General features: G+C 37.0%; 1 long non-coding RNA gene across 1 annotated transcript in view; it reads right to left on the bottom strand.

The window, feature by feature from the left end:
- Positions 1-1,059: 1,059 nt before the first annotated feature.
- LOC141562634 (uncharacterized) overlaps positions 1,060-25,041 on the bottom strand; it is a 153,999-nt gene continuing 130,017 nt past the window's right edge. Inside the window, exons 3-4 of the long non-coding RNA XR_012488214.1 lie at positions 4,160-4,278; positions 1,060-1,539 (exon numbers count right to left, since the gene is read on the bottom strand). This is a non-coding gene — a long non-coding RNA (uncharacterized LOC141562634). The remainder of the gene's footprint in view (positions 1,540-4,159; positions 4,279-25,041) is intronic.

Raw genomic sequence — 25,041 nt, forward strand, 5'->3', positions numbered from 1 at the left:
ATCAGTGATCTATTTAACATGAACATAACCAAGAAAAGGCCTTGTGATTACATTTTTCATCATTATTATTAATATTCAATTTATTCTTAACTTTTCCAAAGTTCACATAGTTATGGGATAAATCAACATCTCACTATTATTTTATGTCTAATATTCCATGTATTATTGTATAAGTAGATAAATAATACCTTTCTGTAATTGAATTAAATGCATTTGGGTATAAGGTTATCTGCAAACTTACTATAAGCAATCTGCAAGTATAAAATATTAAGCTTATTTTTATCTTTCCTATTACATGTTGCTATCATTATAATAATCTACCTTCTCATCATAATTATCTATCTTCTCATCTTTTATGATAGAGTTGTCAAAAGTAGATTTTTGAGAGCCTGTTGGGAGTTGACATAACTGCATTTTGTTCTACATTTCTACTATGTACTTAGTACATACTACAGCTGGCTTCCTTGAATGTCTCTTTTCTGCTTCTAATATAGAAAGCTTTATTTTGCAAATATCTTGGATAGTTCAAGGAAATGTCAGGTGATACATGGTTTCCTTTGATATTCTGTGAATAGCTATGCTAACAAGGACACATTCCTTCTTTTGTAACAAATAAGTATCTCCTTTTGTTATAGTATATATATATTCCCTCTATGCCTGATCAAAAAACACATCTCCTCTTTACCTCACTTAAGGAATGGTTAATGAGAACTACCAAACTGAAACATATACACATATCCATAACCTATAAGTGTCACACTTCAAGTGTGAAGTTTTTCCTGTATCTATTTTCTGAGCCAGTTTATTGGCAATGGGGTCAATACTCAAGGAAAATTCATGCAAGAGTGTTGAGGTTCAAAAAGAGATACAAAAAGGTTGGGACTGCAAAACATATCTTTAAAAAATTAATTTTCAGGCTTAAACCCATCTCCAAGTCAAGGGGCAAAGTTTATTATAATTATAAAACCAATTGAAGTGAGCTAAGTTTCAAAAGGACTTAACAAAGAACCAACAGAAAGAAGATAATTTTATCAAACAAATTTAGAGACCAGAGCTTCGTGTTACTTATTTACTAATTTTATGGCTTACAGATAGGTTTGAGGGGTGGTCTCTTCACTATGTCTCAAAAAGTTAGTTTTCACTGACTAACAGATTATCTATCTGACAGTCAGCAATGTTTGTAGAACTATCCTAGGCCAGAAAATTTTAGAATCATTGACAGATTGTTAGAAGAATAGCACTCCAGGATCAGAGGACCTCAGGATTACTGCTATATTTCTCCTAGAAGCTGTACACTATCATATCCCTCTACCCCCAACAAATTCATTTGGGACAAAGGGATGGCAGTCTAATCTTCTGGAGCTGCTTCAGGCTGATAAAGGGCATAGAGATGGCCCTGCCTAGTTGAGTCGGGACTGAGGAGGGGAGACACATACCTTGAAAGTGGATACAGCACTATCCAGGGGGTGCTGAGTGTCAGAATCTGGTATCAGATGATATTCAGGGTGACCAAGTAGCTGGAATTTCATGGCTTGGAGTCTGGAAGAAACAATTCTCACAAGTAGATTAAAAATTCAGGGGTCAAAAATGAGCAAAAAAAGAATATTAAATGTGGAGTTAGTATGGGGATTCTAGGGACAGTAACCAGGAATCCCATTCAGAGGAAGACTTGGGGGAGTAGATGAGGCTATCATGAATGTCTCACATCCACACAGCTTTTCTTATGATAAATTCCAAAGAACATTTCCCCAAAATCCTTGTTTTTGTCTCCTCCAAGGAGTAGAGTTAATGTATGGAAGAGCCGCCTTATACACAGAAAAAAAGAGTACTCAGATGCCCTAGGGTGCAAGCATTGGATAGAGAGGATGACAGGCAGAATAGAGATGATAATTAATCTTAAGTGCCTCAATCACAGCTTGGGTTATTTGAGAAGTGAAGGCTAGACCATTATCACTCAGTAAAGAGCTGGGCAGGTCAAAATGAGGTATGATCTCCTTTAGCAAAAACTCTGAGCCTTTTCAATCTTGCAAGGGAAAACTTTTACACAATTAATAAAGATGTCAACAAAAGCCAAAAAAGCACTTTGAAGCCCCATGCAAGGAGCCATATGTGTAAAATCTATTTGCCAATCCTCCCCTGGGTATGTACCTCTCCTCTGGATGGGCTTCAGGATGGGGGGTGTCTTTTGCCACGAGGGATTAGAAGCCTTTCCCCAGTTCTAAACCTCTGATGAGGGCAATGAATTTGACCCTCTGAGCAGAGTTTCCGGGAAGCGTCGTTTAGTTTCCAAGATGCTATTGAGAATTACAAAGTAACCTGCCTTCCTTTCCCCATTTTCAAGTAAACTATACCCACAAGTAAACGATTCACTGTCTGGATTGTGAGAGCAATGTTCCTCAAGTCATGTTGACTGGAATAAGCAAAATCTAAAGCTTCCTTACAATTGTAAATGATATCACCTGAGTGCTGTCAGGGAACATGGTGGCAGGGTTGAGAGTAAGGATGTCTAACAGGAGAAATTGATACCTGGTAAGCCACTGATGACTTTTGCTTCCAAAATTCTCTGAACCCAATGAGGAGTTAAAACCTCCAGTGGTTGGCCTAGAGTGAACTTGGAGGCTTCCTCAATTAAAAGGGGTATAGCAGTCACTGCTCTAAGGCAGGAGAGTCAAAACACCAAGTTTCTTTGAAATGTCTACAAAATCCATTCATGCCCAGAAAAGTACATAACTGTTTCTTTGAGGCAGGGTCAGGGAGTGAAAAGATTATCTGCTTCCTCTCCACTGAGTGAAGGGGAGATGGAAATGAATTCATGGCCAAAACTTAACAGATTGATAGGTAATGTGGTCCACAGACAAAAGAAACTTCATAACCCCTGGAGGCCAGAAAGTTTAGGGTTTTTATGGCAGCAGCCAGAGAAGTCTCTTGGGTTGGGCTGCAGATCAAAATATCATCTATATACTGGATGGCCAGCACCTCTCCAAATACCTGGGAGCTGTCATGCAAGCCCTGATCATATTAATTGGTGGGGATTACATCCTCTAAATTTGCCCATTCAGAAGTAAAAAAAAAAAAAAAAAAAAAAATTGTGAGTCTTTATGCAATAGTATACAAAAGAAAGCGCCTAAATCTAAAGCATTGTGTATCCCCCAATAGACTTGCATTGTGCTCATGGCTTCTACTGACCACTTGTTCTGATTATAGAAATTTGCTGTAAGAAGAAAAAGCAACAACATGGTTATAATAATCTTGACTATTATGCAGTAACAATTTCACCTCACAGCCAGACTTAGGAATAATCAGATGGGAAATAAAGAACTGGGAAACTGACTCAGAAGGATCCAACTTTGAGAAGGTTGTCCTCCCAGCTCTTGTCCAGATAAGACATCCATCTACAACAATTCAGGAAGGCATCCTTCTGAGTAACTTAATGGTAGGTTACTAACTTAATTATCCATCATATAATCATACCCAAATTCAAAAGAATATCAGTTACAATCCCAAGAAATTTTCTCTTTAATAGCAAACTCTATTAATCACAGCTTAGGGCTAGGTAAAAAGTTTACCACACCCAGACACGTACACACAGAAGAGATTTAGTTTAAACTCATTCTGGTGTAAGAACCAATCATTAAACAAGCTTATAAATTCTTAGTAAACACATTCCTTGTTTAGGAACTATATATACTAAACAGGCTCATTTCTCAGGGCTGATGACTTTGTTTAAACTGATGATTTCAAGAAAACTGGCAAGCTTATAAATTAAGGGCAGTTGACAGAGACCCCAGAGAAGGGATTGAGTTTGCTGTGGTCCATCCCAACTAAACTTAATGTTTTCATGGGTTGTGCTGTTTGATATCTCCCCTGACTCTGTGAAGGAGGAAAAAGGTGATGCAAACCCTCAAGCAAACTGATAAGGCTTTCTTTTCACCTCATCCCTCTTGTTCCACACACAGTAATTACCAATTTTAATTTTAACAAGATGACAATAACTCCAAATAACTCAGATAACATTCTTAGAATTTTCATAAGTAATAGCCAAATAGTTTTAGCTATAATTTCCTCTTAATTTTCTAGCAAAGGTAGACACACCTTTTCTCTACATTGCATTTATAAAATATTATAAAACAGGATTATCAAGGCCAAATAAACTTTCTACCTTCTTTTAGTTGTTCAGTTTATTCTGTCCCCAAGGTGTTGCAACTCTGGAAGTTCTCTGGTAGGATTTCTTTTTCTTTGAATAAATTTCCCTTCTTTAGGAAGAAAACAAGACAATTCCTAAAATTGAAATAAAACAGATTTTAAAATTGATTTAACTTGGGGGCAGCTAGGTGGCGCAGTGGATAGAGCACCAGCCTTGAATTCAGGAGGATCAGAGTTCAAATCTGATCTCAGACACTTAACACTTCCTAGCTGTGTGACCCTGGGCAAGTCACTTAACCCCAGCCTCAGGGGGAAAAAAAAAATTAAAAAAAAAAATTGATTTAACTTTAGTTCATGAGATTCCCTAAATTCTAATTAAGTTTTCCAGACAAACTAAATTGCCATTTGATTATTTTCTAATTCACACAAACAATCTCTCATTTGTGAGCCAGGGAAGGGTTAAAATACCACTGATGAGGTCCTCAGAAATCTGCCTCTGAGTAACTAAGAAACCGGATGTTTGTTACCAAAGTTTTTAAGGTAACCCCAAACTGCTTTTCTGTTTTCCCAAAGTTCCTAAATTCTTAAAATCTTCTATTAACACTACCAATACAAATAGATTACAATTTATATATCCCTTTAGTGGGCTTTGATTACAGCTCCTTTAAAACTGCTTTTACTATTATATCTCAAAGAATAAATTTCACTAAACTGAATATATTTTCTTTCTCTCCCTCTCACCCCTTTGTCTATGTATTCCTGCTGTAATCTGGGAAAGAGAGAGGGGGAAGAAAAAGAAAGAGACTCTCTTTCCTTTTTGCATTATCTTCCTAGTACTGAAGAGGCCGTAATTTAGTTGAATTTGCTATATAAATTACTTTGCATACACACAAAAATCATTTAGCTCAACATTGGCCTTGTATGTTGGTCACATCTAAAAATCCATGTAAAGTTATCAAATATGAAGCAATTATATTTAATAAAGCAGTTAACATTCATATAGTATTTGTTTTATGCTAAGCACTTTTGCAATCATGTAATCTTCACAATAATCATTATTATTTTTCTTTACAAATCAGAAAACTGGGCAGAAATAAAATAATTTGCCACAAATTACATAGCTAATACATGTCTACAACTGAAAAACAGAGAATGGTGAGATTACCAACTGCAGAGGCTGGCTGGCTCTCTCACCTCACACTGCCATTCTGAGTGCTGCCAGAGGTACCCAGATTCTTCCTAGGCAATTGCTGGACAGAATCTGCCAAAGGTTGAAATGGCTCTCCCTTTGATGGTAGTTTCAAGTGCCAGAATTCAGGGAATGCTGACCATGAGGTCTGACACCCACTCTATCCCCATTCCCCTAAACTGGATTAGGGAGGTATTTGAGTAAGTTTGCATGGGGTCTCCTCGGCTTTTGCTGCTTCTCCCATTCCTATAGGTGAGACAGAGTTTGAGTTTTCCTACAATTCTTTAGCATTCTCTTTTCTTAATCTGATCTGAGATGAGAGGAATAACCAAATAGAGGGACTAGGGCAATATATATCTTATTAGCAATACCTAAAACTGAGATGCACTCAGGACTCTGGGGAGAGGAGCATGTTGAGTGATCAGTTATGGAGAGAGTCCCTTAATACCTTTTGGGGTGCTTTCCAATGGAGCAGAAGGAGACTCCAAACAAGATGGGAGTCAAGGAAGGGGAAGGATTAGCAAAAAGTTGTTATTTACCCAGTTTTTCCCCCTTCAGAATGGGGAAAATTCCTGGAACCATTCCTAGTGCCTCAGGAATTTTTTCTTAGAATCTTAAAATAACTAATTGCCAAACTTCGTAATCATTGTTCTCAAAATCTTGAGAATCTGCTAAGATGTTATTTTAGCAGTTCTATAATTTTAACTAGCTAACTTTACTTCTATAGCCCCTGGCTTGATCAGAACTGGGGTCCATAGGAAAAGTCAGGCTTTTCCCTTTTTAAGGTGGGAGTCAAGGATGTTAAGAAATCTTTCCCAATGTTTCATCAGCATAGAAGGGTTTTCTTGCTGTATGCATTTTGAATCTTTCCAGGTAACAAAGTCTAGCTCACAGAACAAACATGACACAGACATTCTGCATAGAGATGAAGACATAGACAAAAATGACATGGAAGAGGACTTCCCATCTTTGCCAAAAGCCACCCTATAGCACCTTATCTCCTCTGGCATCCCAGAGAAGGTAAAAAGTGAAAAGGATTCCCTAAGAACTTTGCTGAAAATTGCAAGAATTTCCAAGTCTATGCATCCCCAGTCAAGAAAAATTTGCTAAGGATGGAGCTCAAGATGACCTGAAAAACCTTTTCCCAGTTGCTTGGGGTATCCCAGCTATAGGATAGAAGGAGAAAAGAATGGGATCATCTTGATCCTTATCATCTTGATAAGGAGGGGATGAAGCCAGTGGAGGACAGATTTTCCCTGTACAGGATCACCAAATGTTGAGGTTCAAAAGGAGACTCCAAAAGGTTGGGACTGCAGACCAGTGCCATGAAGTATCTCAAAATAATTTTCAAGCTTGAACCCATATCCAAGTCAAGGGGCAAAGTTTATTATAATTGTAATATCATTTGAAGTGGGCTAAGTTCCAAAAGGATTTAGTAAAGGACCAGGAGAAGGAAGATAAATTTATAGGAGAAAGTTAGAGAGATCAGAGCTAATTCTATGGTTTACAGATAGATTTGATGGGTGGTCTATTCACTATTGTTTCAGGAACTTGGTTATCATTGACCAAATGATTATCTGTCTGACAGTCAGCAATGTTTGTAGAAGTATCTTAAAGCCAGAAGATTTCTTTTCTCCTAGGGTTCCTTCTCATGGATTAAGTAATTCAACTCCATTTTACAAATGAGGAAATGGAGGTCTAGAGAAAGACATGATTTGCGACATGATTTGCCTAAGGTCATACATCTCAATATGGTCCAATATTCTTTCTGCACACCTATGTTTTATTTTTGTGTTTGTTTTTCAAATAACTAAACAGAATAAGAACGTGGAGATCTTCTTGCCCTCTCTATAGAACTCCTTGTTAACAAGTTCTTAAATTCTCCATTGTGTGATATCTAATAATTGGAAATGATTCGAATTAGTTTTAAGGTTAGAATCCTAAATTGCAGAAAATTCAGAAAAATTGATCTCCAGTATGCAGGAAGAAAGTTATAAAATGAAAAAGAGATACTCCCAAGCCAAAACTAAGTCAAATCCAGGAAAGGGCAAATGATATCATGATAATCTCAATCCACACCACAAAAGGACAAAAAAGCATTTTCAAAAATCAGAATCAGTCTTTGAGTACTGTAGAACTTCTCAAAAAAAGGACAACATTTCTATTACTGAAGAAGTTGTCTTCTATTCTCATACTGGTTTGTCAGAATCTTTATGATCTAACACAGAAATAAAAGAGGCATATTAGAAAAAGTATGACTAGGAGGAAGAACTCATCCAGTTTACTCTATGGTAGCTTCCAATTTTAACAAACAATTCTTGCTAAGTACTAAGCTTTGTTATGGAATGGAAGGACCTCAAATATTATGATGAGTCCTCTAAATTAAGTACCCTGGGACAAAGCACTGTATATTAGGATATGTTCCAAAATGTCAGATAATTCACAAGTGGTCACGCCATCCCTGACTTTTCAGGGAGGTGAGAACCTCAAAAAAAGAGGTGATCACGCCCCCCCTCCCCCCCCGACTTCTCAGGAGGGGAGATGAAAACACTAAAAAGGAGATAATCACACCCTCCCTGACATCTCAGGAAGAGAGATGAAAAGCACCAAAGAGAAGTGGGGATTGCTAGCGGGTTTCTGAGTTGAAGGGCCTTATTAGAGACAAGTATGCACAAACCCATCAGCATGGGAGTTATTATACAAGCACATAGCAATAACACAGAAGCTATTAGTGATGACTCCCCCACAGTCAGTGCAGACTCGATGTGGTGTAACAAACAGGAATTGTACATGCAAAATATAAATCAACATGGTTTTGTAAAAGATTTCCAGAAGTCCTAGAGAAGGAGGGTATGCAAACATCAGTCACACATACGCCTTCTTCAGCAACCAAGAGATAGTCCAAAACCAATCTATTGTCCATTGCTTCATGTGTTAGGGAATCTAATGATCCCCACAAGTTTTTGAAGTCCCACATCAGTCTTTTTATGTTAGGGAATCCAATGATCCCTACAGGTTTTGAAGTCCCACAACAGTCTTATTGATGAAGGTTGGGGTCCCTTTAAGATTCCTTTCTAATTGCTCAACCCATGACTGACTTTGATTCACAAATCCTGGTCAAAGGCATCCTTTGATTATCTGGGTCCAGCCCACATCATCATCAGCTCAGCTTCCCCCAGCCCTCACCTGATCTGAGCTAACTGAAAAGCCTGCCAAGAATTTAGGGGTACCGCCCATAATCTTTTGGGTATAAAAGAGGTGAGCTGGAACACCCTCATTGCAGGGGCCCTCCCAGTCAACACATCCTTCCAGCCATGTAGGGGTTCCTGCCCACCCAGTGGCCACCTTCGGCCCTGGCATCTTTCTAACTGAGCTTTACTTCCAAATTTCTACAATAAACCTTTTATTTATCAATCTAGGGTTTCGGGCCTGTAAATTCATTTTACAGGGGACACTGCACCTCATGGGATTATCTATGTGCCGAGAAATGGGGTTTCCCCTTTCCTTTCCCTCATTATTATGATGCCTCAGAGAATCCAATGATTCCTGAGGACTTTCAGTCCTACAATAGTCTTATGATGCCTCAGAGAATCCAATGATTCCTGAGGGTTTTCAAGTCCTATAACGGTCTTATCACATCTCAGAGAATCCAATGATTTCTGAGGATTTTCAAGTCCAACAGTTTTTGATGTCCATGAGTCAAACACCATAACTGCAACTTCTTTCAGTGGTGGGCACAGTCAGCAATGGAACCACCTGATGTTTCTTGGGTCTTCTCCTTCGTTTCAAGGGTCTGCTCCGTCTCTCTCCGATGGAGAAGGCGAATACGGCTCGTTGGCACCCATCTGATTCCTTCTCCATCTGTGGAGATACAAGCAAACCCTCTCCCCAAAGCAGTTAACCTATCTGGTCCCTTCCATTCACCACTTTCTGGCTCCACATCACTTGGCGATTATCTAAAGACAGTGGAGCTGCTTGCACTGGACACTGCCCTTCCAGTGGGTTATAAAACCTGTCTGCCAGAACCAGTGCATCTTTGTCAAAAATTTAAAAATTAATGGTATAGAGAACTAAATTTAGAAGTTCTCTAGGGCTACCTGTGGCTCCCCCTTTCTTTTGTTTTTGAAGGAGTGTCTTAATATCTCTGTTTCTTCTCTCTACTATTGCCTGCCCTTGAGGATTAAAGGGTATGCCTGTGGTATGTAAAATCTTATACTGTGCACAGAAGTGTGCAAAATGTTTAGACGTATATTCAAGTCCATTGTCTGTTTTTATTACTTGTGGCACACCTATAATTGCAATGCTTGTATAAGGAATTCAGTGACCACTTGGGCTGTCTCTTTTGCTGCTGGCATTGCAAATGTGAATCCTGAAAAGGTGTCTACCACGACGTGAATAAAAGATAGATGACCAAAAGATTTATAATGGGTCACATCCATTTGCCAAATTTCATTAGGTCTCGAACCACAAGGGTTCTTCCCTGGAGGGAGTGTAGGAGCATGGAAAGGAAGGCAAGCTGTACAGGCTTTTACTGTGCTCCTAGCTTCTTTTGTTATTCCAAATTGTAAATGTAAAGCTTGGGCAGCCTGATGATATTTAGAATGAGATTCTTGTGCTTCTTGAAATAAAGGAGTACCAACATGGTTAGAAGGCTATCTGCCTTTGAATTACCATCAAAAATAGGACCTGGAAGTCCACTGTGGGAGTGGACATGCAAAATATAAATCTTATCTGGATGCTTTCTCACTCGCTCTTGAAGTTCCTTAAAAAGCTGATATATATTGGAGGCTACAAATTTTATTTGGGCTGTGGCAATTCTTTGTATCACACCTACTGAATAGGCCGAATCAGATATTATATTTATGTCTCCCGGATAATAAGCAAGAGCTAGAATGATTGCATACAATTCATTCTCTGCTGAGTGGACTGAAAAGGAGTTCTGATTACTCTCTTTATAGTTAAGTATACAGTGAAAATATTATGTTTGGATGCATCTGTAAAGATAGTTGGTCCTTTAAGAGGAACTTTAGAAACCTTTTCTTCAAGAATCCATCGCCAATTATGTAACAGTCTGGTTATCTTTAATGGAGATCCATGTGTAAAATTTGGAGCCATGGCTAATAAAATTTGCCGCTCTGGGATGGTTTCACAGCACACATTAACTTGTGCATTGGTATAAAAGGTGTATATCTTGTCAGATCCTATCCCAGATAATTGTACTGCTCGTTTAATGGCCTTTAATAAAATTCTAGCCACAAGCACTGGGTAAGGAATAAGACTTTGTTCTGGTTGTGCTGGGAGGTTCACCCACTCTATCACCCACTCTCCTTGATGAAGGACTGCTGTGGGTGCCTCTTGTGTAGCAAAAACTGATATTTCCAAGGGTTTTTGAGTGACTTTTTCAACCACATTAGATAAAGCCAGTTCAACTTGTCTCAAAGCCTCTTGAGCTTCTTTTGTAAGCTGGCGTGTAAGCACTGTCTCCCCTTAAAATGTCATATAATGGTTGCAATTGACAGGTAATCAAGCCTAGCAGGGACACATCCATTGGATATCTCCTATCAATTTCTGGAAGTCATTTAAGGTGTTTAGCTTCTCTGTTCTTAAGGAGAGTTTTTGTACCGTAAGCACCTTAGGATATACTTCATATCCCAAATATTGAAAAGGAGCATGTCTTTGAATCTTTTCTGAAGCTATGTGTAATTTATAATTCCTTAGTGTTTCTATGGTTTTTTGTAGACATGCTTCTAACATTTGTTCCTCAGGTGCACATCCCAATATATCATTCATGTAATGTAATAACATTACTTTTGGAAATGCTTTTCTTACTGGAGTAAGAGCAGCAGCAACTACATTTGACACATAGTAGGGCTGTTTTTCTGTCCATTCATATCTTTTATAAGGCTCAGATAAGTTAACACTGGGCATTGAAAAAGCAAATCTTTTCATATCCTCCTAATCTAGAGGGATAGAATAGAAACAATCCTTAATGTCTATAACCCACAGAGGCCATTCTCTAGGCAACTGAGTAGGAGATGGAAGTCCAGGTTGAAGAGTTCCCATAGTTTCCATCTGTTCATTTACCTTTCTTAAATCAGTCAACATCCTCCATTTTCCAGATTTCTTTTTTACAACAAATACTGGGGAATTCCAAGGACTTAGAGAAGGTTGTAAGTGTCCTTGGTCAAGTTGTTCCTGTACTATGTCTAGTAAGGCCTGAATTTTATCGTTACCTAAGGGCCACTGTTCTATCCACACTGGTGTATCAGTTTTTCATTGAATGGGAACAAGTGAAAGTGTTGGCAGGCCTTCAACAGCAGCCCTGCCTAAAAAACCGAAGTACTCATTTTTAACCCTAATTGTTGTAAAATGTCTCTTCCCCATAGATTGATGGGGATTTTTTCAACTATAAAAGGAGTAAAAACTCCTGTTTCACCTTCAAATATCCATCTTAAAGGGGTAGCACTAACTTCAGCTGCTATTGATCCTCCTACCCTAGACATGTAGGTGTCTGCCTTAGTCTTTGGCCATTGACTGGGCCAGTTGGCACCTCTAATGACTGTTCAATCTGCACCTGTGTCCACCAGTCCTTCTAATGGTATGCCATTTATATAGATGGTGAGCATAGGTCGGTCAGCTGTCACAGCTGCTGTCCAGTATATTTCTGGGTTTTGCTGCTTGGAGGCAGAACATGGGTGACTGTCACCAGATTGCTTATTAGGGGTCTGTATCAATAAACCCAATGCTACTACTTCCCCTGGTTGATAAGTCACACATTGTCTACCTGTGTTAGTGACTGGGATATGATCTACACATTCCCCAGTTTCCCGCATCAGTGTATGAATGAACATTGTTTTGTAAGTACTCTTAGGAGGTGAAATGGTCAAGCCTACTGTCCCTGGAGGCAAGGGATCCATAGGCTGGAGAAGAACAGATTTCACCTCTCCAGGGGGTATCTCAGTTGTCCCAGCTGCCTACAACTCTATCCTCCCTAATTGTAGTCCCTTTCTCCCATCATGTTGCTTCCTGGCTGATTGGTCATGTCTGGGTATTGGACTTGGAGGCACTCTCTGGGTGTAGCATCGGCTGCCATCATGCCCCAAGTGTTTTTTGTCTGGGGCCCTAGAGCTGGGCCCCTCATCCCGTTTCCCTGAATCAATCTACACTCTGATGCCCAATGGAGTCCTCTGTTGCATTTTGGACATGGGGTTTTGGGTCTTGTTCTCCCAGCCTGTTTTCTCACTCTGTCTCTATGTCAACATTGAGCTTTCAGATGCCCTACTTTACCACATTGAAAGCATTGAGTAGTCTCTCTGGAAGTCCCTTTCCAAAAGGGACCCTGTCTTCCCATGTTGGGATCTTGGGAAGTCTGCACCATAGCCTGGCTATAAAAGGTATTTGTGCCCACTGTGGCACAGCGTCTTATGATCTCCTCTAAAGGAACATCCTTGTGTAGTCCTAGTATAATCCTTCTACAAACCTCATTGGCATTGTCTCTAGCAAATTGCCTTACCAAAGTGTCTGTTACTGCATTTTCACTGTTAGTCCATATTGCAGACAGCTGTCTGCAAATGTGCCACAAAATCAGCAAAGGGTTCATTTGGTCCTTGTACAAGTTTTGTGTAGGACTCGCCCTTGTAGTTTTTACTGGGGAGAGAACCCCTGCTTTGATAGCAGCAGCAGCAATTTGCTCAAATGCTGTTATGGAGTAATTAGTCTGTACTGAAGCATCTGCATAAGAACCTACACCTGTTAGTAGGTCACAGGTGATTGAAGTATTAACTTCACTTTGACTATTTTGTTGGGCTTGAATCCTACAGAGCTCACTATATTCAGAAAGCCACAACAAGTTTTGTCCAGGTTCTAAGCACACCTTTGCAATGATTCCAGTCACTAGGAGTTAAGGCTTCATAAGCCAAATTGTGTATTAACATCTTAACATAATCTGATGTAGCCCCAAAGAGAATGCAAGCTTTTTTCAGGCCTTTAAGGACATCCATATTAAAAAAGCATATTTTCTACTTCCTTGGCCTGCAGAATTATGCTGTTGAATCACGGGAAAAATTTGAAGTTTGAAATCATTATCTATTTTTTTTCCATTTTGAATGGCTTCAATAAACCCTTTTTGTAATCTAGTTATAGGGGTTGGTGATTGCTGGGGGGGGGAAGGTGCCGATGATATCACTGCCCCTCCCACTACTCCTCCTCCCTAAAGGTGGAATTGATGTGGGCTGATCAATAATCTGCTCTCTAGGTGGGGTTGAAGTCTCTTCAGGACAATCAGCGGTCAACACACCCTAATTCCTCATTCAAATCCCCTTGCCCTCTGGCAATGTCTTGAGTTTGCTTATCTTCTATCTTTTGTTCCTCATACTTCCTCTGTTCATTTTTAGAACTTTTCCTTCTCTTATAACTTGCTCGAGAGCTTAAGTCTAATTGAATCAGGTTGTATATATAAAATGGCTCTGCGGAAATTGAATAAGGCCCATTTTTTGCATAAAATTCTTTCATTTCAAGTCCCACTAGCTTCCAGTTATCTACAGTTAGTTTTTCTTCCTTTAAGAACCAAGGGGACTTGAGATTCAATGAGTCTAAGAGACTATCCATTTGTGGGCTGTTTACTAGTAAACTCTTCTTGTCAATTATCTTAAGTATATCCTCTATAGGATTACTACTACTAAACGTCTTTATTCTTGATCTTTTACGGTCAAGGTCAGGGGGTTAGGTCTAATAATCTCACACACACCTTCCTCTCTCAAAAGCCAAGAGAGACTGACTCAGCGTCAGCTTCTCAATTTACTCTTCCTCCTCCTACTCCTCCCACACACGTCACTTCCTGCTCTTTGTCCCACCAATCAAGTCAGCACAGAACAGCGGGGGAGGGTCAACCTTCAAACAAGTTAATAGAGAACTGTCCAATTGGCAATTAGTCTCACGTGCTCCATTATCCAAGTGCATTGCTCAGTTCTAGCTCTTTACAAGTCTTTGAGTACTGTAGAACTTCTCAAAAAAGGACATTTCTATTACTGAAGAAGTTGTCTTCTATTCTCATACTGGTTTGTCAGAATCTTTATGACCTAACGCAGAAATAAAAGAGGCATATTAGAAAAGTTATGACTAGGAAGAAGAACTCATCCAGTTTACTCTATGGTAGCTTCCAATTTTAACAAACAATTCTTGCTAAGTACTAAGCTTTGTTATGGAATGGAAGGACCTCAAATGTTATGATGAGTCCTCTAAATTAAGTACCCTGGGACAAAGCACTGTATATTAGGATATGTTCCAAAATGTCAGATAATTAAAGATTACAGAATGAAATATCACTAAATAGTCATAAAAAATATTAGTTGTGCCAGAAATCTAAGACAAGTCTGAAAATCTTGAGGCAAAGGATGAGAAGGAAAGGAGTTGGGTTAAATATAGAAAAGATCAAATATAGGGACTGATCCGTGTTCAAGCTTGGGACAGGACAGAAAAGAAGGGGCAAAATGGAAGATGCTCCTATGTTGGAACATCAACAGTTCCAAGATGGGACATAGACTCCTTTTCCCTAGAAGATCTCCTTGAGTCATTAAGGTCCAGTGTCAAGACAATAGAACAACTGACCTAGGATGAAGGGATAACCTTGACTCACAGACAATAATATATCGAGTCACATTTGAATTACTTTCAACGTGGTAGCAACAGACATTTCCCAATTCAAATGCTAACTTTTGACTTTTCCATGATGTCTTTGAGTCAATTAGGTGTTCATCATCTAATGTTAAATTTGGCATTTTTTTTTTACTTCAGTCTGAAAACAAAGGTCAGCCTGCAGATCACTGAATCCAGCCCCATGCCCTATTTTCTCTGCAGAGGAGTTTGTGGTATTGGGAAGTAATGGAAAAGAAGAGCAAAAAGGGTCTGAAAGAGTTCAGACAGTAAATCATTTCTTTACTCCCTTAAGGGAAATACAAAGTACAGACATATAGTGTCAGAACTTTATTGGTTTCAGAAATTTTGGTTAGGTCTTCAGGACTTCAGAACTTGGAATGGAGACAAAAATTTCTAAATCCTAACAAGTCTAATGACTGCATTGAAAACTCCTACCTACTAATTTTTTTTTTTTTTTGGTCTGTTAATTTTGAAACATCTTTACTTCCTTGAGAAGTGAAATCTTAGATTGATTCTGATTTCTCTCATGTTGAAAATAGCCCTAGATGGAATTAGCTGACATATACATAAATTTATCTAACCTGTTATAATTTAGATGGATTTAGATATATGGAGATGAATGTGAATCTCTTCTAAAGTGATTTGACATTCATGCTCTGCCTAAATGGCAGCAATTTACCCCAAACCTTTTTAAGACAAAAGTTAGCATTTGAATTGGGAAATGTCTGTTGCTACTAAGTTGAAAATAATTCCAATGTGACTCAGTATATTATTATCTGATATGATGTCAAGGTCAGCCACTGCATCTTAAGCCAATTGTTCTATTGTCTTGACACTGGATCATTAAGGTCCAGTGTCAATACAATAGAACAATTGGCTTAAGATGCAGAGGTTGATGACTCCAATTCACAGCTGAACTATCACCCCATGATATTATTGATCTTGTGAGAAATGGGATTTTACAATCTTAGCTGTTTTGCTTCTACAGGTGCCTTTAACAAAGGGCAAATACTCCAGGGAGTTTGCTATAGTTGCCGGTAAGAAGATAGAGGGGAAGGTTGCCTCTTAGACAAGGAAGGATTGGGAAAGTGAGGATATGACCAGAAATACAAGCTTAAGGAACAAAAGGAAAAGCATTAGTTTATCAATCAGGAGAGATGTGGATTTGAATCTGATCTGACAATCAGGTATATTACTATGGGCAATTCATTTAAACAATACTCAGGAGTAAAATATTCATTCCATTATTCTTTAGTTGATAGGGCTTTTGCCAGATCAAAAGAGACAAAGCATATTGTTTACTAACCTTAAACCCAAGGGTGTTGGAGCTGCTGACCTAGAGAGTTGTTAAATTTCACTGGGAGCATTAACACTTTGGAAGCCAGCACGAGCTATAAATCAAGATTTGCTTTATTATTTTGTTAATTAGACTTAAGAAAATAATGGAAGAAATAGTAATCACATTAAACTTAAGAATTTCTTCACTATATTTTTGAGAACTAGGTTTGTTTGTTTTGTTTTGTGTTTTTTTTTTTTTGCCAGAATATAACTGCTTAAAACTCTCATGTCAGCAATAAGGAATAAATTTACTTTTCATTTCACAATACCTAATTGCAAATGTCTGATTGTAGTTTGGGGGATTTTAAAAAGAGTAACACTTTTAAGTGTGTTGATTAAACCTAATTAATCCACATTTGAAACTGATTGCTTTCCTTGGGTCAACAGAATATCAGGGGAAGGTTATATTTATAAAGTAGCTACTATATGCCAAGCACTATACAAATACAGTTTGATCCTTACAACTCTGAGATCCTACAAGTCTAAGAGATGGGTTGTTATCTCCACCTTACAGTGAGTGGAGGAAACTGAAGCCTACTTGACTCAGACTTGCTACTGTCTGTGAATGGAGCATTAATTTCATAGGTGAATTAAATTTTGTTCATTTCATCATCAAGATTTTAAAGAAAATGTGAAGGCATTAGGCACCTTAAGTAGGGAGAAATCTTGCCACGAGAGGGAAAAGGCATAGGAGACTGGGATCCCAACACGCTGTGAACACTTCAGAGTTTTAACTGGGGTTGCCCTGAACATCTCCAATGGGTCAGAGAAAAGAGAAGAGGAATACTGATGTTTTCATCCTACATCTTCATAAGTAGGCAACTATACTCTGTGTGATTCCTGAAGATGACAAGGCTGGAGTGTGTGTGTGTGTGTGTGTGTGTGTGTGTGTGTGTGTGTGTGTGTGTGTGTGTGTGTGTGTGTGTGTGTGTGTGTGTTTTAACTCAACATTACCCAGGGGATTAACAGAAAAGTGTACTTCTCTTCACCACTAGATGGCCTTATTTAATATGTTGTTGTCCAGGTACTAGTTTGTATTGGACACCAATAACATCTTGCTTGCAAACTTTTAAATCACTGACTCTAGGTTGTGGTTCTTTTCTCTTTCTGTTAAAGTCAGATAAGGGCAATTTAAAATGTTCTGTTATTTACATATATTTTACAAATTGTGCTCAACTCAATTTAAAGTTGGGGATCATGGAAGGAGGGAGTAAACCCCTTGAAAATTTCATTGCTTTTACTACATTAATTGATATAAACACAGTTTTTGAAAAGCTTTTTTGTTTATATGTTGTAATTTTCCAGATGTATACCATCCTGACACAAACCCCTTTTGTTCATGATGAATATTTTAAAAAAAATATATTGCTGTGTTCAAAAAGTTGTCAAACTCTGCATACCCTTTGACCCAGCAGTGTTTCTACTGGGATTATATCCCAAAGAGATCTTAAAGAAGGGAAAGGGACCTGTATGTTCAAGAATGTTTGTGGCAGCCCTCTTTGTAGTGGCCAGAAACTGGAAACTGAGTGAATGCCCATCAATTGGAGAATGGTTAGGTAAATTGTGGTATATGAATGTTATGGAATATTATTGCTGTATAAGAAATGATCAGCAGGATGCATACAGAGAGGCCGGGAAAGACTTAGATGATCTTAGGCACAGAACCAGGAAATCATTATACGGGGCAACAACAAGATTATACAATGATTAATTCTGATGGACGCGGCTCTCTTCAACAATGAGATGATTCAAACCCGTTCCAATTGTTCAGTGATGAAGAAACCCGTCTACACCCAGTGAGAGGATTGTGGGAATCAGTGTGGTTCAAATATAGCATTTTCACTCTTTTTGTTGCTGTTTGCTTGCATTTTATTTTGCTTCTCTTTTTTTCTTGTGCAGCATGATAATTGTATAAATATGTATAAATGTATATATTGGATGTAACATATTTCTACCATGTTTAACATATATTGGACTACTTGTCATCTAGGGGAGGGAATAGGGGAAGGAGGGGAAATTGGAACACAAGGTTTGCAAGGGTTAATGTTGAAGAACTGTCCACACATATGTTTTGAAAAATAAAAAGCTTTAATTAAAAAAAAAGAAAAGAAAAAGCTTTAAAAATAAGATAAACAAAAAAAATTAAAAAGAGAAAAAAAATCATATTAACTGGGATACACACCCACATATACATGTATATGTATATATGTATATGTATGTGTCTGTGAATATGTATATATATATTATGTACAAAAACTTGCATAATTTACAAATTATGTATTTATGTATTGTTTTATTATAATATAGTATGTAAAAAAAAAAAAATATATATATATATATATATATATGTTGCTGTATTCTATTAGCTAATACTTTTTTATTGTAATAGCCAGTATTTGTGCTTTAAGGCTTACAGAACAAATAACTGTCAGCTACTAAATTGATAGTCTAGTTGTTAAAATTAAATTAAAAAAAACTTTTAAAAGAAAAATCTGGATTTGTAACTACAACAGTGTGAGAAACTCCGAGTATAGAGGTTCCCTCTACTAGTGAAGATCAGCAAGCAACTGCCTGTAAGAAAGTCTTTTTTTTTTTTTTTTTTGGTACTAACCTTTTTATTTAAACTTTTGAATTCCAAATTCTACCCTTCCTTCCTTCTCTTTCAGCCTCTCCCCCACCCTCCCTGTGATGTAAGCAAATGAGATAAATCAGAAATAGATTATATCCATATGCAATTATGTTAAACATTTCCATATTCATCAATTTGTACAAAAAGGCTTAAATTTTTTAAAAAGTGAAAAACAGCATGACTGAAGCATACTGTTTTTCACTTTAAAAAAAAATCATCAAAAATATCAGTTCTTTCTTTGGAAGTACACTTCATTAGTCCTTTGGGAATGTCTTGGCTTATTGTATTGCTGAGAATAGCTGTTATTAGCAGTTATTCATGGAACAACATTGCTGTTACTGTATACAACATTCTCCTGATTCTGTTCACTTCACTATGCATCAGTTCATGTAAGTTTGTCTGAAATCATTCTGCTTGTAATTTCCCATAGTGTAATAATTTTATATTACAATCATACCACAGCTTATTTAGTCATTCCTCAATTGATGGGCATCCTTTTTATAACTTTTTATTTTCAAAATATATCCAAAGTTAAGTTTTCAACATTCACTCTTGCAAACCTTGTGAGAAATGCTGAAAAGTTGGATTTCCACAGTGTTGCAAGATTTGAGGTAGTGTGGGATAGTAGGTACCACTGACCATGAGGTTTTCACAATGTGGGAGGTTAAGGAATATTAGGATTCACAGAACAATTAAGTGATTAACACATACCTTAAGCAAACAAGAAATTTTGGGGCCAGGAAGGTGTATGTGGATTCAGGTAATCAGAAAAGGTCTTGGAGTTTTGAGAAAAGCACAAACTTAATAGCTCATCCAGCTGTAAGTAGTTGGGGGTCAATGACAGGAGTTGACCAAATCACTACTAAGGCTGCTTAATAGGCTATTTGAATATTAAACTACACACCCCAGAGGAGGAGTTTTCAACCATTTTTGAACATGGGATGTATGATGTTTTATACGTATTAAAGGGAATCATGTAGTGGGTGTATCAGAAAGATTATAACCCAGATGAAACAGACCAATCTTCTCCCTGAAGGGACTATGCCACAATAGCAAGTATAAAGGCTCTCCCACTTCTGTACTCAGTGCTACCTCTTCCTGAAGAGAAGTGGGGCCCACTTCTGGCCAGAAACGTTAAGATGATTCCTTATGATTCTTCTTTAATAACTTTTCCTCAGTATCTGATTTTCAGTATTTAAAGTGTTATTTCTTAACGTTGTGTACATGGGTTATATCTATCCAATGTTTAAATATATGTTAAATCCAATGCATAAAAATATTTATACAATTCTCTTGCTACACAAAATAAATCAGATCAAAAAGGAAATAAGATGAGTAAGAAAATAAAATGCAAGTGAACAACAAAAAGAGTGAGAATGCTGTGTTGTGATCCACACTTAGTTCTCACAGCCCTCTCTCTCTGGGAGCAAATGGCTCTTTTTGTCACAAGATCATTGGAACTGGCATCAATAATCTCATTGTTGGAAAGATCAGAATTGATCATCATACAGTCTTATTGTTGCCTTGTATAATAATCTGGTTCTGCTCATTTCACTCAGCATCAGTTCATGTAAGTCTCTCCAGGTCTTTCTGAAATCATCCTGCTGGTCATTTCTTACAGAACAATAATATTCCATAACATTCACATACAACAACTTATTCAGCCATTGCCCAGCTGATGGGCATCCATTTAGTTTTTAGTTTCTTGTCACTACAAAAAGGGCTGCCACAAACATTTTTGCACAGGTGGGTCCCTTTCCTTCCTTTAAGATCATCTTTGGGATATAGTCCCAATAGAAATACTGCTGGATCAAAGGTATGTACAACTTTTTGAACATAGTTTCAAATTGCTTTCTAGAATGTTTGGATCCATTCCCAATTCCACCAACAATGTATCAGTGTCCTAATTTTCCCACATCCCCTCCAACATTCGTCATTATCTTTTCCTGTAATCTTAGCCAATCTGAGAGTTATGTAGCGGTATCTCAGAGTTGTCTTAATTTGCATTTCTCTGATCAATAGTGATTTAAAGCACCTTTTTTATGATTAGGAATGATTTTAATTTCTTTATCTGAAAATTGTCTGTTCATATACTTTGACCATTTATCAATTGGAGAATGGCTTGAATTCTAATAAAAAATTTCAATTCTCTAGATATTTTAGAAATGAGGCCTTTATCAGAACCCTTAAATATAAAATTCCCCCCCAATTTATTGCTTCCCTTCTGATCTTGTCTGCATTAGTTTTATTTGCCCAAAAACTTAACTTAATATAATCAAAATTATCTATCTAGTGTTCAATTAGGAATTCCAGTTCTTCTTTGGAAACAAATTCCTTCCTTCTCCACAGATCTGAAAGGTAAATTATCTTATGTTCTTCTAATTTGCTTATATTACTCTTTGTCTAAGCATGAATCCATTTTGACCTTATCTGGGCATATGGGGTTAGGTGTGGGTCAATGCCTCATTTCTTCCATACTAGTGACTCATTTTCCCAGCAGTTTTTGTCAAATAGTGAGTTCTTATCCCAAAATCTGGGGTCTTTGGGTTTGCCAAACACTAGATTGTTATAATTACTATTTTGTCCTGTGATTCTAACCTATTCCACTGATCAACTACTTATTTCTTAGCCAGTACCAAATGGTTTTGATGACTGCTCTTTACAATATAGTTTTAGGTATGGCACAGCTAGACCCACCTTTATTAGCATTTTTTTTTCATTAACTCCCTTGAAATTCTTGACCAAATGAACTTTGTTATTTTTTCTAGATATGTAAAATCTTGGGAGTTTGATTGGTATGGCACTAAATAAATTAATTTAGGTAATATTGTCATTTTTATTATATTCACTTGGCATACCCATGAGCATTTGATATTTTTTCAAACTGATTAGATCTGACTTTGTGTAGAAAATGTTTTGTAGTTGTGTTCATATAGTTCCTGACTTTCCCTTGCAGATAGATTCCCAAATATTTTATACTACCAACAATTTTGAATGGAATTTCTTTTTGTATTTCTTGCTGCTGGACTTTGCTGGTAATATATAAAAGTGTTTATGATTTATATGGATTTTGTATACTGCAACTCTGCTAAAGTTGTGAATTGTTTTTAGTAGCTTTTTAGTTGATTCTCAAGGGTTCTCTAAGTATAGCATCATATCATCTGCAAAGAGTGATAATTTGGTTTCCTCATGACCTACTATAATTCCTTTAATCTCTTTTTCTTCTCTTATTGCCAAAGTTAACATTTCTAATATTGAATAATAATGGTGATAGTGGACATCCTTATTTCACTCCTGATCTTACAGGGAATGGTTCCTGTTTGTCCCCATTACATATAAATGCTTGCTGATGGTTTTAAATACTGATCATTTTAAGGAAAAGTTCATTTATTCTTATAATCTCTAGTGTTTTTAATAGGAATGAGTATTAAGAATTTATCAAATGCTTTTTCTGCATCTATTGAAATAATCATATGATTTTTGTTAGTTTGGTTGATATAGTTGATTATGCTAATAGTTTTCACAATATTGGACCATCCTTACATTCTGTGTATAAATCCTACTTGGTCATAATGTATTATACTGGGGATTTTCTGTAATCTCATTTTACTTAATGAGCTAATATTTTACTTAAAGAGATTTCATCAATATTCATTAGGGAAATTGGTCTATAATTTTCTTTCTCTATTTTCATCCTACCTGGTTTAGCTATCAGCACCATATCTGTGACATAAAAGGAATTTGGTAGGACTCCTTCTTTCCCTATTTTTTCAAATAGTTTACATAGTATTAGAATTCATTGTTCTTTGAATGTTTGGTAGAACTCACATGTAAATCCATCTGACCCTGGAGATTTTTCCTTAGGGAAATTAATAGCTTTGTTCTATTTCTTTTTCTAAAATGAAACTATTGAAATAATTTATTTCCTCTTCTCTTAACCTGGGCAATCTATATTTTTATAGATATTCCTTTATTTCATTTAGATTATCAAATTTATTGGCATATAGTTGAGCAAAACAACTCCTAATTATTGCTCTAATTTCCTCTTCATTGGTGGAAAGTTCTCCCTTTTCAGTTTTGATACTTGTTTACATTTCTACATAGAAAGATGATACTTGCAACTCATAAGAACATTCTCATTATTAGGTCACTTAGAAGGAGTGTATATAGACAGAGGGCACAGATGTGAGTTGAATCTGATATCTAAATTCTAAATTTCTAAATATTTAAAATATCTAAATATCTAAAAAATATAAAATTAAGGGGTGAGAGAGAAATGTACTGGGAAAAAGGAAAAAGAAGAGATGGAATAGTGTCAATTATCTGTCATAAAAGAGGCCAGATCACTCATATGAAAGAATGTTCCAAATCACTACTGATCAGAGAAATGCAAATTAAGACAACTCTGAGATATCACTACACACCTGTCAGATTGGCTAAGATGACAGGAACAAATAATGATGAATGCTGGAGGGGATGTGGGAAAGCTGGGACACTAATGCATTGTTGGTGGAGTTGTGAAAGAATCCAGCCATTCTGAAGAGCAATTTGGAACTATACCCAAAAAGTTATCAAACTGTGCATACCCTTTGATCCAGCAGTGCTACTCCTGGGCTTATATCCCAAAGAAATACTAAAGAGGGGAAAGAGACCTATATGTGCCAAAATGTTTGTGGCAGCTCTTTTCGTAGTGGCTAGAAACTGGAAAATGAATGGATGTCCATCAACTGGAAAATGGTTGGGTATATTATGGTATATAAAGGTTATGGAATATTATTGCTCTGTAAGAAATGACCAACAGGATGAATACAGAGAGGTTTGGAGAGACTTACATGAACTGATGCTGAGTGAAATGAGCAGAACAAGAAGATCACTATACACTTCAACAACAATACTGTATGAGGATGTATTCTGATGGAAGTGGATGTCTTCAACATAAAGAAGATCCAACTCACTTCCAGTTGATCAATGATGGACAGAAACAACTACACCCAGAGAAGGAATACTGGGAAGTGAATGTAAACTGTTAGCACTACTCTCTTTCTACCCAGGTTACTTATACCTTCGGAATCCAATTCTTAACGTGCAACAAGAAAATTGGATTTACACACACATATATTGTATCTAGGTTATACTGTAACACATGTAAAATGTATGGGATTGCCTGTCATTTAGGGGAGGAAGTAGAGGGAGGGAGGGGAAAATTTGGAAAATGGAATACAAGGAAGGGATAATGTTATTAAAAAAAATACTCATGCATATGTACTGTCAAAAAAGAATTTTTATAATATAAAATTAATAAAAAAAATATTTTAAAAAAAGAGGCCAGAAAATGGAGGGGAAAGAGGAAGAGAATGAACCATACTTTCCTCAGAATTGGCACAGAGGGAATAACATACACACACAATATGGGTATAGAAATCTATCTTACCCTGTGGGAAAGTAGGAGGGGAAGGATATATAAGAGAGGAGAGTGATAGAAGGGAAAGCATATTGAGGAGGGAGGTAGTCAAAAGCAAAATACTTTTGAGGAAGGATAAGGGGAAAGGGGAAAGATATAAATTAAAAGGGAGTAAATACAGTTAGCAATAGTAAGTATGAAATGAATTTTTAAGCAAGTTCTTCTGATAAAGGTCTCTTCCCAAACATATAGGGAAACTGAGTCAAATTTATAAAAAATAAGAGCCTATTCCCAAATTGATAAATGATCCGAAGAATAGAATTCAGATGAAATAATCAAGCTATTTATAACCATATGAAAAAAATAATTATGTGATGATCTACTGTGATGGATTTGTCTCTTCTCGATGATTAAAGACAATTACATTAGACTTGGGATGGAAAATTCCATCTGCATCCAGGGAGAGCACTATGGAGACTAGTTGTGGATTGAAGCATAGTATTTTCACCTTTTTCTTATTTTTTCCTTTCTCATGTTTTTCCCTTTTGGTCTGATTTTTCTTGCACATCATGTCAAATATGTTAATATGTTTAAAAGGAATGCAAATATTTAACCTCTATCAGATTGCTTGTTGTCTTGGGGAGAGAAGAGGTAAATGGGAAAGGAATAAAATTTGGAACACAAGGT

The sequence above is a fragment of the Sminthopsis crassicaudata genome, chromosome 3 (assembly GCF_048593235.1).
Source record: "Sminthopsis crassicaudata isolate SCR6 chromosome 3, ASM4859323v1, whole genome shotgun sequence".
Taxonomy (NCBI): Eukaryota; Metazoa; Chordata; class Mammalia; order Dasyuromorphia; family Dasyuridae; genus Sminthopsis; species Sminthopsis crassicaudata.